Source organism: Atractosteus spatula, chromosome 23, assembly GCF_055471065.1.
Source record: "Atractosteus spatula isolate fAtrSpa1 chromosome 23, fAtrSpa1.hap1, whole genome shotgun sequence".
Lineage (NCBI taxonomy): Eukaryota > Metazoa > Chordata > Actinopteri > Semionotiformes > Lepisosteidae > Atractosteus > Atractosteus spatula.
This window is the reverse complement of record NC_142728.1, coordinates 14,319,914-14,333,306: the sequence shown is the minus strand read 5'-3', so window position 1 is coordinate 14,333,306 and position 13,393 is coordinate 14,319,914. Positions and strand designations below refer to the sequence as shown.

General features: G+C 46.6%; 1 protein-coding gene across 1 annotated transcript in view; it reads right to left on the bottom strand.

Annotated features, from left to right (window-relative positions):
* Positions 1–8,680, bottom strand: part of fam163ba (family with sequence similarity 163 member B, genome duplicate a) — a 38,280-nt gene extending 29,600 nt beyond the window's left edge. The window contains exon 1 of the mRNA XM_088940785.1: positions 7,494–8,680. The gene's annotated coding sequence lies outside the window, so the exon portion shown is untranslated. The remainder of the gene's footprint in view (positions 1–7,493) is intronic.
* Positions 8,681–13,393: the final 4,713 nt, after the last annotated feature.

Here is a 13,393-nt window from a genome sequence, read left to right as displayed (position 1 = left end):
CGTTGATGTTAGTCAGCACAACAAAAAGAGCTTGGTGCAGGCAGTCTGAATGCCCTCGCCCTGGCTCAGCACCCGATTGGGCTATTTCTCAATCCGTGCTAAACTGATCCCCCCCAAAAGCAGCAAAGCACACAAAGGGGTGTCATTAAGCATAAGGAAACGCAGTGGCAAAGTTCTCGCTGGCCCTTTAAGGAGCGTTATATGGTCACCACCGTGCAGTAAAACTCAATTAAAACCAGGCATCTCTGCTCAGGGCATCTCAGGCAACATTAGCCCACAGTAAAACCTGAGAATCCTGGAGCGCTCAATGGATGCTTTTAAACTCGCTTTCTTGTAGATCAAGCCACTCCGGAAATCCCCTTCATTATCATTACTGCCTAGAACGCAAATCCACAAGCCTGGGCTACTTCCATTCATGAATTTGTCACCCCCCCAACAACAAAAAACAAATACGCCACATCTGATGCCGCGCAGCTCCTTATCCCGAATGAAACCGCGAAAATGTGCGCCTCGAGCTTTCCCCAGCTGTCTTCATTTGCCCGGCACAAAATTCAATGTCAAGACGGGGGCATGATGGGAGCTTGACGTCTTTGCAAGATGCAGAACAAGTTCCCCTTCTCTTCCACCCACATTCCCCTTGACACACACACACACACACACACACACACACACACACACACACACACACACACACACACACACACACACAAGACAAATCAGGTACAGGCTCACGCGATCTACCCCACTTACTTCCTCTTAGCGCTGCTAAAGATTTTATGATTGCGCCTTATTATGGATGAGCAGCTTCATTTCAACAGACAGCAGCTGTCAGCGCTTACAAAATTGCCATTTGTAAATAACTTTCGCGGAACTCGCAGCCCGTGTTAACATAACAACAAAGACGGTGGGGGGGGAGGGGGGGGGAAGGCCTCAGCCATCCTGTCAGGCTGCTGAGATTGATGCTTCACTATGCTGGATGATGGATCAGCTGGGAACGTCAAGCTGGCACAGGGCACGAGGCGAGGGAAACGTTGCTGTTCGCATTGGACATCATTAAAGAGATGCGGGTTCTTTTCTGTAGTCCGATGTGCTGATACCCTCGAATAAACTACTCCACGCTCCCGATTGAACGGGATATGCTGTAACTCTGCTTCGGGATTCAGAGCCAGGTGCTGTGCTGCTAGACACCACGGCTCCACCTCCACACTGCAGTTTAATCTCAGTTTGCTTTTTTTAAATTAAGATCCCCCACCTCCCAACCCCAGGTGAAAAGGGATGCCCATTCCAGATCCCTCTACGCCAAGATAATCCACTCTCCATCTCTGTGCGCTCTGAAAAGGGGGGCGTCGCCAGGTCTCCATGACAACACCCTACCACAAGACCCCGAAATCGGAGCAGCAGAAGAGTCCAGCCCAGTGCCAGAACCTCACAGGCTTTCAGGGGAGGAACAGGAGGTCATCCAGGACCCAAAAGCATGGGATACAATCAGCAGTAGCACACGGTCTGGCTCTTAGACAGGCCAGTCCGCAGGGCCTTTAAACTCTTTAGTTCCAGGTCAGCTCACACTACCTTGCAGAACAGAACCGTGTTGCCTTAAGTGAAACAAATGAGTTTCAATTTTGCACACTTGCAAGCAGTAAAATATCCGTCCAACGATACACTACAGGCCTTTGCTGTCACTTTCAGACAAACATGGCGATCCACTCGTTTTGTCGTTTTGCTTTTGACGAACTGAGAGGCGAGGGCTGTGCGTTTTGATTCTGTGCGAGGAGTGAGCTGTCAAGACTCCAGGACTGGATCTGGAGCGTCTGAAACCCCCACATAAACTAAAAGAGTCAGCTCTCACTTGAGCATGTTTGCCACCTTCAAACAGCAGTTCAAACAGGCTGTGTGCATAAAGCGTGAACTGACACATTATCACCTGCTTATTTCCTCTGAGAGAGAACACCACAAAGTTGAAGTGACATCAATAATTCCGCATATTTTGTCAGTGTAAATTATACATAAAGTAAGCAAAGTTGCGGGAATTACTCTGCGCACTAGCTGAAGTGTAACTTAAACAAGCCTCAATGCCTCTCTTCGATTTCGTAAACATCGGATCTCCGGGAGTTCGGGACAAGCTTGAGAACGCTGCAATGGAGGGACGATTCGTGAGAAACTCTACTGACCTTCCCCTAACATTATATAAAAACACTCTTAAATACAGAGGCCTTGAGAACTTAGCGTGCCGCTGTGAAACACGGATTTCTTTCCTGCTTTGTTAAAAGGCAAGAAAAGACACAGCCTCTAAATGGTATTTGATTTCTGGTCCTGCAGCGAGCACAACAATGACCCCGTTTCGATTTGAAATTGCAGAAAACTGGAGAATACAGCTTTTCAATTCCAAATCCATATTGTCTTCCGCCCGTCGACAGCTGTCCACGTAGTTGCTTCTCCACACCTCACTGCTGCCAGCCAACAGACCCTTAAGGGCTTTCTGATTTGGAAGAGGAAAAAATTATTAAGCTTTAGCATTTGCAGTGGACAGAGGAGGGGGGGTGGTGGAGAAAGAGGTAAAAATAAACTGGGAACAAAGCATTTCAAAGCATTTTTGGAAGCCAGAGGAAGGGCGCTATGACTTGGAACATGATGACTTCAGCTCTGACCTTGTTAGGGTGAAAGCAGCCCCTAACACAGACCTGGAAGTGTGGCTCTGCAGCTGCTCGCCAAATTTCTCTCTGTCCAGCTTCACGGCAGTTAGTGACACACCAGTGACTAAGGGGAGATAAAAAGATGGGTTTTCCTGATGATTTAAAGAGCCGGTTTCTAGAAACTGGACCACACTGGCTCTATCTATAACAGCCTGTCTCTTTTTCACACAGCCTCATGAACCCCTAAATGTGGCCTGATGATAGCCATGAAAGCACCAGCTGAACCCAGCCAGTATTTGCTCTTACTCCTGTACATCTTAGTCTTATTAATTTGATTCCTGTTACTGCCAAACCTGATGGCTCCTTTGTGGCCAAACCCCTTTACTGTGCCAGCCCGAAGAATACGGTTTCATTCTTTCAGTTGCAGTCGCAGCTGCAAGCTCAAAGATACTGCCCTCCAGCTTTATAATAATGCTCCCTTTACCAAATCAAAAATAACTCTGCACTGAGCTTCACAATTTAAACCTACCTTTTATACTCCAACCCCCCCATGTCATTTCTACAGTTAACCAACGGCTTTGGAGAGAGCTCTCCAACCCTGGTCTGGGCGATGTCCTGTGCAGCTATTCCTATAGATCATCTGCTTCTAAAGACTAGGATCACCTAGAAGTTATTGATGAAATAAGCAAATAATCTGTGCAATTAATAGGACCTTATATACTGTAGGCTGAAGGGTATCTAGATTTGATGATCTTGAGATGTTACAAATTACCTGCTTAACTGATTTCAGTGAAAGTGTTCCTTCAGAAGCTAGGAATTTAATATTGCCCAACAAATCCTACTAGACTGGGGCTCTTTGGTAACACCAAGGACTCTGTAGTGGCCAGATGAGGCTCCTATAGAGTATTAATTTTTTTCCCCTTTGTTAATAATCTCTAGATTAATGCAGATAATAACAGAAATTTGGGAGGAAGGTTAGGTCCTCATCTCACACACTTCCTCCCAGTGGTGTATGCAAGTCGTGCACCCAGGACTTGTCTCGGTGCATCTCTCTCTCTAATCCCTCACTGCACTCTTGCAGCAGCTCCCTAGCTCATTCCTGGCTATACTGAGGGCGTTCTGGGCGAGTCATACCAAAGACTCTCTACAGGCAGTATTTCATCTAGCTGCTGCATTAATTAGGATTTAACTGGACTACGGAATTGATGTTAATGGATGATTATTCATTTATGGCACATGTGGATTGGTACACGGGGTTCTGTTCCATGTAAGAGCTGTCTGTGTATTGCTGAATAGAGTCACAGTCAGCAGACTAGGAGTGACAGTAGCCACTCTGTTTAAAAGTCTGGTGCAGCATTAACAACCATGAAGGCTTTTGATTTGTTTCTTTGTAAAGTCCTCCTCAGGCCTTAGGAGGTCCCAACAGCCAGCCTTACGAGGGGATAAAGCATGGTGCCAGCAGCCATGTCAATCTGCAACTCACAAGTGGAAAACCACTGGAGCTCAGCAGGTGTGAGCCTGGTCAGTACCTGGATGGGAGACCTCCGGGGAAAAACTGAGGTTGCTGCTGGAAAGGGTGTTAGTGGGGCCAGTAGGGGGGCACTCACCCTGTGTTCTGTGCGGGCCCTAATGCCCCAGTATAGAAATGAGGACACTATACTGTAAAAAGGCACCAGCCTTCGGATGAGACATATAACCGAGGTCCTGACTCTCTGTGGTCATTAAAAATCCCGGGGTGTTTCTTGGAAAAAGTAGGGGTGTTACCCCGGTGTCCTGACCACATTTCCCATTGGCCTTTACCAATCATGGCCTCCTAATAATCCCCATCTCTGAACTGACTTCATTTCTCTGCTCTCCTCCCCACTGATAGCTGGTGTGTGGCGAGTGTACTGGTCATCACATCATGACCAGTACACTCATCAGTACTGGTCATCACATCATCACATCATCCAGGTGGGGCTGCACACTGGTGGTGGTGGAGGGGATCCCCATTACCTGTAAAGCGCTTTGAGTGGAGTGTCCAGAAAAGCACCATAAAAGTGTAATGAATTATTATTATAAACTCAGGAAGAACAAAATGTATTTATCCCACAGCTAAAACGAACCTTTCCCCCAAGCTTTTTTATTTCTCAAGTCTACTGAAATAAAATTAAGTGTGTTTGTTTTGGAATCAGATATTTTCCCCTCACTAGGGCTAGATCCCTTTGCTACCTGCTGCTATGCCAGGCCCCACAGTGATCAGTGAGACTGCTACAGGGAGACCCGTCCCCCAAGACACCCCAAGTGTGTTCAAACTCCCCACAGCAAAGCACCAGTCTTCGAGAGAAGCCGATCTGGCCCTTTCCTGGATTGCGCAGACTGAACACCAGGAATGTCCATGGAGACAGGGTCTACACTGAGTAACTCACTCCACTGTCAGTGTTTCAGCCATGCTCTCCATCTCCACTGTGCTAACAGCTTAAATTGACAGTGCGGAGCACTTCTGCACATTGCACGCAGGCTACAGTCTGCTCTCCTGTCCGACGAAGGAAAAGCAAAAAATCACACTCCGCATACAGGAAGGGTCAGATTGAAGTGAAAAAAAAATAAAATAAAGACAGTAGTGCTACAGACCTGACCAGAGATTCACCGCTTTCGTCTCTGGGTCACGCGTTTGCCGAAATACGCATTAGGAAAATAATTCGAGGCTCAGCGAGAGGCTCTTTTAAAAGACCTTAAGGAAAACTCAGTGGGGTTTACGCCATCGTGGTGCACAATTGTACCGGCTGCCAATTATAAATGATGTTTAGGTGAGACACCTCATCTTGGCGAGTTGTAATGTGCTGCTGGAACTGCAGTGTCAATGCAGGATGAATCACAAAAGCATCAACTGATGTTCCCGTTTTTACCTCTCCAGTCATCGAATGTGTACGTTGTGCTATGAGGCCTTTTCCTTGTCTACTCTAGAAGTACCCTTGAAATGGTAATTTCATCAACACACCCACGCGTGAAAAACATAAGACATAAAGCACTATGACTGTGTTCTTCTAGATGAATTTACACTGTACAGACATCCTTGCTATCTCACTTGATTTTATTCTCGACTGGACTGCGGATTGCCATTGAGCAATTCTATTCTTATATAGCACCTTTCGATACAGAATCTTCTCCAGACACTTTACATACATTATACATCAAAAAAAGAGCACAGTATCAGAGATGCTGACCTAGCATGATTCCCGATTGCAACATGTTTACACTGCATCTCAGTTGCAATAATCCTTTTAAACATTCATCTGCTCATTAAATCAGATGGATCAAGACTCTGAAACGGGTACCTCCTGGCCAGGAAACCAAAGACTGATACAGCAATGAGTAAGAACTACACCCTGCGGGGAAATGAAGCAGGGGACGTTCCCAGCCAAGACTTTGGAAAAATTTGTTTTTGTCATTTCTTCAAAAGCTCACATCCGCTCTCTTCTTCCAAACAACCCTTTTCACAAATCTACCGATCCTATCCTGCAGAGGCAAGAGTTCACTTCTGCACAGTTCTTACTGAAACTTGTTTTGAGGGGGCTTCAACTTACTAGAGTTCCAAAGATGAACAAACTTATACGAAGTCAATCGAGGAGAGGGCCTCACAATACCTCTATAATTATTGCAGGCTCGCGTTATTCTGATTGTCACAAAGCAATCCCCCGTGCAGCTGCGATTTAGTGGTAATGCAAAAGGTATAGCAGTCACACCCTGGCCCAAGATCTTCCATGCGTGCACAGGACTATCCTTTCCCAAATAATTACCAAAGCCTCCTTCCCAGACTGCAGCTACCTTCAAACTAACGGAGGACATGCATGCTGTCCATTGTCATACCTTATTGCATACGGCGCACGAAAAGCATAAGAGCCCATCACCAGAAGTCAGCAATAACAGCTGAATGCTATTCTACTGGAAAGGGGTATTTAGTAGCACATTGTGAAAACGGCCAGCGTGCACATTTTGTTTTGCTACGGTTAGTGTGGACACTGTCAGGGACAAAGGGGCAAGGCTACGGACAGGGACCACTATTCTGGCAACAAACCTGAGCGCACACACATCCACGCCCACAGCCGTGTACCTCGCGTCGTACAAGAAGCAGTAATACACCGCCATACAGCTCCTTCCAGCCAATTAATGGCGCTGAAGCACTTCAGCACCACGGACAGCGACCTTCGTGTCAAACTGAGTGACGTAGAAGGCTCGGGGACTTCACCGACTAGGCGACCGAACGGGAGTCTGCTCGCTTTAGCCTCTCAATTAAAAAAAAAAGAAAACAACCCAAAACTTATTTAAAAAGTGAAACCGTTTGTTTCACGACACCACCGACCAAAAAAAACAAAAACAAAACAACGTGCAGTCTGACGACGACGAACGCCTGGGTTGAGCTACTCTCCTGAAATAGCAACCTTGCAGTACTTCTCATCGGCTGCTGTGCAGATAAAGGCACATTTTTGGGTCCGTGGAAAATCGGCTCCTTTTGTGTCCGGTCACCTAAGCGGGCTAGTTCGTGGAAGACCGAGCCCCTCTCCCAGGTGCATTGTGTCTAAAACAATCACGTTAACACACCGCCGATCAGCAAGTGCCGAGCCACGGGGTGCTAGTGAGGAAAGGCATGTCGGGAGGACAGCGGGGGCTTTTCTCCCCCCCCCCCCCCCCCCAAACCAACCCAACCCCCCCTCGTCTCACCCTGAAGGACAGGAGGTGAAGACGGGCAGCGACGAGCCTCAGCGTATTTCGCTGAAACTGCTTCTCCTGCGCTCTCGGCGCCGCGCCGGTCCGAATCGGCAAAGCTAACCCCCCCCCACCACCATGAACAGCACAAGTCCAGCGGGGGGGATTTTTTCTTACCTTTAGAAACATTAGAAAGGTCCCTGATCTCATCCGTGGTGGTCTTCGGTCTCCGAGCTCCGAGCATCAGGAGAGCCAGCACGTGATCCCCAAATGGCAGCAGCGCCTAATGCTGATTTATACAGTTTCTCTGGGGGGGGGGGGGAGAGAGAGAGAACACAGCTCTCGCCCGGGCAAGACTGGAGACGCAGACAGCTGCTCGCAACGACTTTCTTTTTCCCCCCCTCTCCCCAAACTTCGGGCCTCGAAACGCAAACGTCGGCGGGACGGGACGGGACGGGACGGGACGGGGTTTGTCTGGGTTACGCCAAGCCGGAGCTCCGGTGTGGTCCGCGGACACGCGACACGTTGCTACCCACGGAGAAGCGAGATCCCATCTTCTGCCCCGGCTTGTGCTTTGGTGAGGGTGGGCGAGAGCGAATGACACGATCTGAGCGTTTGTCCCTCTTTCGGGAAACGTCTGGCTCGAACTGGTATGCTTCTCCCCCCCCCCCCCGCCACCTCCTTACCCAAAAGAAAACTCCCACCAGTTTAAAAAAAAAAATTATGTAACAGATATTTGTCCTCTACCGCTCGTGTCCATTTCACGTCTTCAGGGGAAACTTCTTATTCAATGCATGTCACATTTAGAAATAATCTTTGACAAATAATCCAGTTTCGTCGAGTATACGTCAGGACAAATGATCGGAGACTTTAAAACTGTCTTGGTGATGTCCGGAGTTGTAATTCTTCTTAAAAATGACCTAAAATGAGACAGTAGGCGCAATTCAATTAGCTGCTGCTGCTGCTGCTGCTGGCTATAATAAGATCTAAATTAAAGTGCTCGTCAAAAATACTTTAGATGTAGTATAAATCTTCGAAACCTCACGTCCAGTGGTGTCCCATCGCGCTAAATTAAGGCTTTATGGAAAAAAAAATCTAATCCGCTCTTAATGATAGGGGTGCCGATTCTGATGCACGGTCCAGAAACTGCTTTGGATGAGATGCGTCCCTGCGTTCAAAAAAAAAACCCAAACCAAAACAACAAACCACACACGGATAGGAAGTGCAGCGTGCCTTCGGAGCTCCCCCCACCCCCCCCAGCCACGAAAGCCAAATCACAGCAGCCTCTCGCCGATGCACCGTCGCCCGTCCGTCTGCTGGTCCCCTCGCCGCTCCTCGCTCTAATGAGAGAGACCCGACACGGCGGCGGGAGCTCCGGTGCGCGCCCCCGCCTCTCCTCCGCGGGCCGCGCCGGCGCGCCCCCGCCTCTCCGAGCGGCGAGAACTGCCGGGCTCCCCGCGCGCGCGCGCGGCCGCCGTCCGCCCCGGCTCCGGCTCGCCTTCGGGAATTCAATCGCCGGCAAAATAAAACTCTCCCACGCCGCGGAATGTCGGGGAGAAGGTTGAAATGGAAGTTGCGCAAAACCGGTCAGTGGTAGCTCTTTACTTTTTTTGCGGGCGTTTTTGTTTTGAGGGCATTCACGCAGCCTCGGGTTGTGCACCGGGTCTACCGTGTGCGACAGGGAAAACGGAGGAACTCGGACCTACGCAGCTCTGCGCGGAGTCCTGGCACCGCCGCTGGCCGGTCATGCTTCCCGAGCCGAGAATGCCTCTACGGTTTGAGCATGTCCGTGTGCTATCGCGTCGCAGCTCCGCGTCTCCGTTTCCGTTTATGAGGTTATGAACATGAGCGTTGCTGCTGCTTTAAGTTCGCGAGAGCACATGCTTACACCTTGAGAACTGCCGCTGTCGGGGGGGGATCGGTGCACCTACCACTCGATTTGTAGTGTTCGAAACTTTTGCTCAGGCGCTCGGTCCTACAGGGTGCGCGTTCCTGCAGCCGAGCGGAGCACGAATCTCGGAGCGCGCCCCAGGCTCCTCATTGCGAGTCGCCATCTCTAGAGACCTCGCTCCTGGGCGATATTGACCCTCACAGCGACACGACGTAGTGATCTCATGGCCCCTCTGCTTTGTCTAGTTTTCTCAGGGCGCTAAGATGAAATTGCAAGAATGAGTCACCGGTAACAAGGCTCCACGTTGCCTATATATATACACACACACACACATCTCAAGTCTGAATTAAGATCATTAGAGCTGCTCAGATCTGAGCGATTTACAAAAAAAAAAAGTCGGCATTACTTCCAATAGTGGTTTTCACTTTTTCGTCATGGGCAGCTTTTCTGTCCATCTCGTTGTTTTTTTTTTAAAATCAAATCGACGCCTCAACGGGAGAAATGGTTAAAACAAAAGCAGATTTGGTTGCGTCAGGGCTGAGACTTTTAACGCACGATGTTCATCTCTAGTTGGGCGCCGCGCACCTTTTAACACGACATCGTTTTAACAAAGAGACCCCAAACGATGTGCGCGCCACAGTGTTTCCTCTTCAACTGTGATCTCCAGGAGGGAATAAATCACATAAATTAAAATGTCAACCAAAGCAGATGATAACGTACCACACGCTGCCCACGACATATCATATATATATATAAGCCCTGATAATTACATTTTTTTTTATTTCTCAATTAAAGATCCCGACAGATCTGCCGCAGCTGAGCACAGATCATCCTTCAGGTCACGTGGAATATTCCCCCCCCCGCTCAAGCAATGAAAATAGTTCATACATTTTTCAGAACTTTCATTTAGAATTAAATTTGCTCAATTATGTCTGAGAGCATGTTAATATAAAGCCAGGAGCCCAATGTACAAATGACCAGCCTTCATTTTCACCAATTCAATTTACTACATTACACGTGTATTTTTAATTTTATCGTGTTTTGATATTTTGTGCTCCCATTCCTGGTGACCACATCTTTTTAAGTTAATGGAACGCAAGTGGATGACTTTTCCCTATAACGTATAGAGGTACACTTACTGTACATGATTCTTGATGAAATTAGTCACCAACCGAGCTATTACATCTTAGAAATGTATTACTGGCTTGTAGTTTTTTAAAAAAACTTCTCCTAGTGTCACAGCCCTCACCCAACACGATTAGACATCAGAAGTAGTCTTGGGAATTTAGACATATACAGAAAATTAATCATTTCATCTTTTAAAGCTGCATCTACTGAGATAAGCGTAAGGTAGATGATACAGGATTCAGTAGGTACTGAGAAAAATAACCCTTCTTACAGTTTTACTGTTTTCACAAGACGTGTTTATGTTAGATGATAATTTGGTAGGTCACATTTTTTGTAAGGTTTTAGTAGAAATAATCTATGGTACATAGAGCACAAGGTCATATTAAAAAGGTTTGAATTTGATTCAGAATTTCAGTTTCGAAAGGACACTACACACACAAAATGTAAAAAAAAAATAAAGGTTATTTCTGAGGTCAATGTGTTTTTTTATTTTTACGTTTATTTGACCATATTCTAAGCACCGAATACATTTTTCAGAAAATTTCTGTGATTTTTCAGAAAATAATTATCCAAATGTGGAGGTTTTTTTTGCTACTGCATAAGGGACTATTTACTGTTCAGGAAAATCTCTGTCGGAGGCAACAAGCAGAATTCCGACAACCGAGCCTGTTAAATGTCATTTTGAATCTCAAACCCTAGTGCGGCCACGATGGATCAGAATTTAAAATCCAATTTCTGTGAGTTATTGAAGAGGCCGTCCATGCGTTTTGATTAGCGTGCAATAGAGACCTCAGGTGCTTCTTGTCAGGTGACAAATGCTGCAGATCGTCTCCCCATTTACTCGGAGAAGCCACGTTCCACTTTCGCTGACGCGCTCAAGATTCAAACCGCGGTAATGCGGTTTTCCCGACCAACCCCATCTTTCTTCATCTCTCCTCAAACCGGTACTTCAACTCTGGATAGGAAAAGTGCGTCGGAGGAGCAGGGAACCGGCAGAGAAAGATGAGGGAGGCCAGGAACTGGCTGGAACCGGGGAGGAAAAATTCATCAGTAGAGCAGCCCCTACAGTTAGCACCCGATCCAACTCCCCAAGGGGCTCCAGCCGGCGCCGACTTCGCTCTTTTACGTACCCAGTGATAGACAAAACTGCCTGGCCCTTATGAGACAGGAATACTGAGAGAAAAATCGAACAGCGAAGTACGGGAACTGATGGCGTCACTCTATAGTGCCGTGCTGTTTCTTCGATTTCCGCCTTTTGCGGTGTCGCAAGGGTATTGTGACTCACTGTAAATACGGCATCTGGGAAGCACATGGGCACCGCAGGGCAAGAAGCGTCAAGTTGTAGCCCAGCGAGACAGTAACATGCATGTTAAGGATAGTGCATAGGTTCATGGTTTAAATCACAGTTTTGTTTGATGACAGGTCGGGGGGAACCTTTGTATCAATGTGCGCTGTCAATAAACAAAGTCGAAAGGGACAACTCTACGTTTTTACCATTCTGGGCGAGAAACAATTCAACAAACAGATTTTGAGCATTCAATATGGAGTGGTTCAGAAGGCCCATTTGAGCAAAATTCAAAACGTCACCGCCTCCTGCAAAGTTTCTGCTCTGCTAAGGATTGCTTTTGCTCACTGGGCAAAAAAAAAACAAACACAGCCCAAATGCTTCATTTTCTTTTCCCACACGCAACAAGAGAGCGCTAAATGATGTTTGCTGAAGATATTAAGAACCGGTGCTGACTTACGGAGATTACAACCAAAGTTCGGGAGGGATAACGCCAGCCAAACTCAGGTCTCATCATCGCTGGTGTGTCTCCTCATCATGTCTGACGTCATTTCCTGAGGCAAAAACCGTACCCCCACCCCACGTAAGCGTTTATTCACTCGCGCTCGTGTTTTGCGTCCATTCTGCCCACTCTGCGATTTCAGAGTGCCTCGCCGTCCTATAGTCCAGGGGTCTGGTCTTCAGCCGAGCGAGTTAAGCCAAATCTAACTATGAATAAAGCAATTAACATTTTCAATACACTTAATTCTCGGGTGTTGTTCTTCCCCGAGAAAGGGGTTTAAGTGGCTGTCAGACTCACCGAGAAACCAGTTTTTAATTTCATTTTCATTATATCCACCTGGTAGGGAAAAGCGCTTCAATGCCACGTGTGTGTTTCCTTTATTATCTCCAGAACACACATTAATAATAAGCCTGTCAGATATGCAGCAATATGGATATTAGCCAGGGGGTAGAACTCGATTAACATAATAGAGGTATCATTTTTATCAACCGTAAGATGAGTAATTAACTCGGTTTTTATCAGATTTGATCCTTTTCAACAGAAATTCAGATATAATTTCTGTTCGGTTAATACCACATTCTTGGAGTCATACAAGAGCGTGAAAATGCTTTCAGGCAGGATGATTTAAGTTTTGCACGTACTTTTTTTTATTCACCGTGTATATACCTTGGCACACTTTCGGTACATCACTTTATAAAACGAATTCAAAGTTCGTCACAACACAAATAAATTCTTAAGTGCTGGCCGGCTGTCATTACTAGTATTGTCGTTATCTATAGCAGTATTTTAATCTTAAGATTTATTTGATCAAAGTTCAACGGTCATACAAAGACCAATAGTGTAAATGACCTTAATTTATTGCTTTTTTTTTAATCGATAGTTCAGACGGAGTGTGCTTTCGAGATGTCTTCAATGGCTACCAATCAGAATAAGGGGGTGTTATTTTTTTGTGAATGGCTCAGGTAAATGCGAAAGATGTGTGATCATCTGCAGCTACAGTACATACACCCCTCCAGAAACAGAATTAATTTCATTTCTACTCACCCCTATACCACTACGCCAAAAGTAAGCATTCCTAAATGCAGTGCTTTTCCTAATGCAAAAACAGCAAAGCATGGGCAAACAAAGTCCAGTTTCTTTTAATGTCACACTCAAAATTGGAAAAAAAAAATAAAGCACACAAATGGTGAAAATAGAGTCTCCTAATCCAGGGGAGAGATAGACAAAAGAGAGTTGCTTCTCCAGTGTGTATCGATGAAATATACAGTACT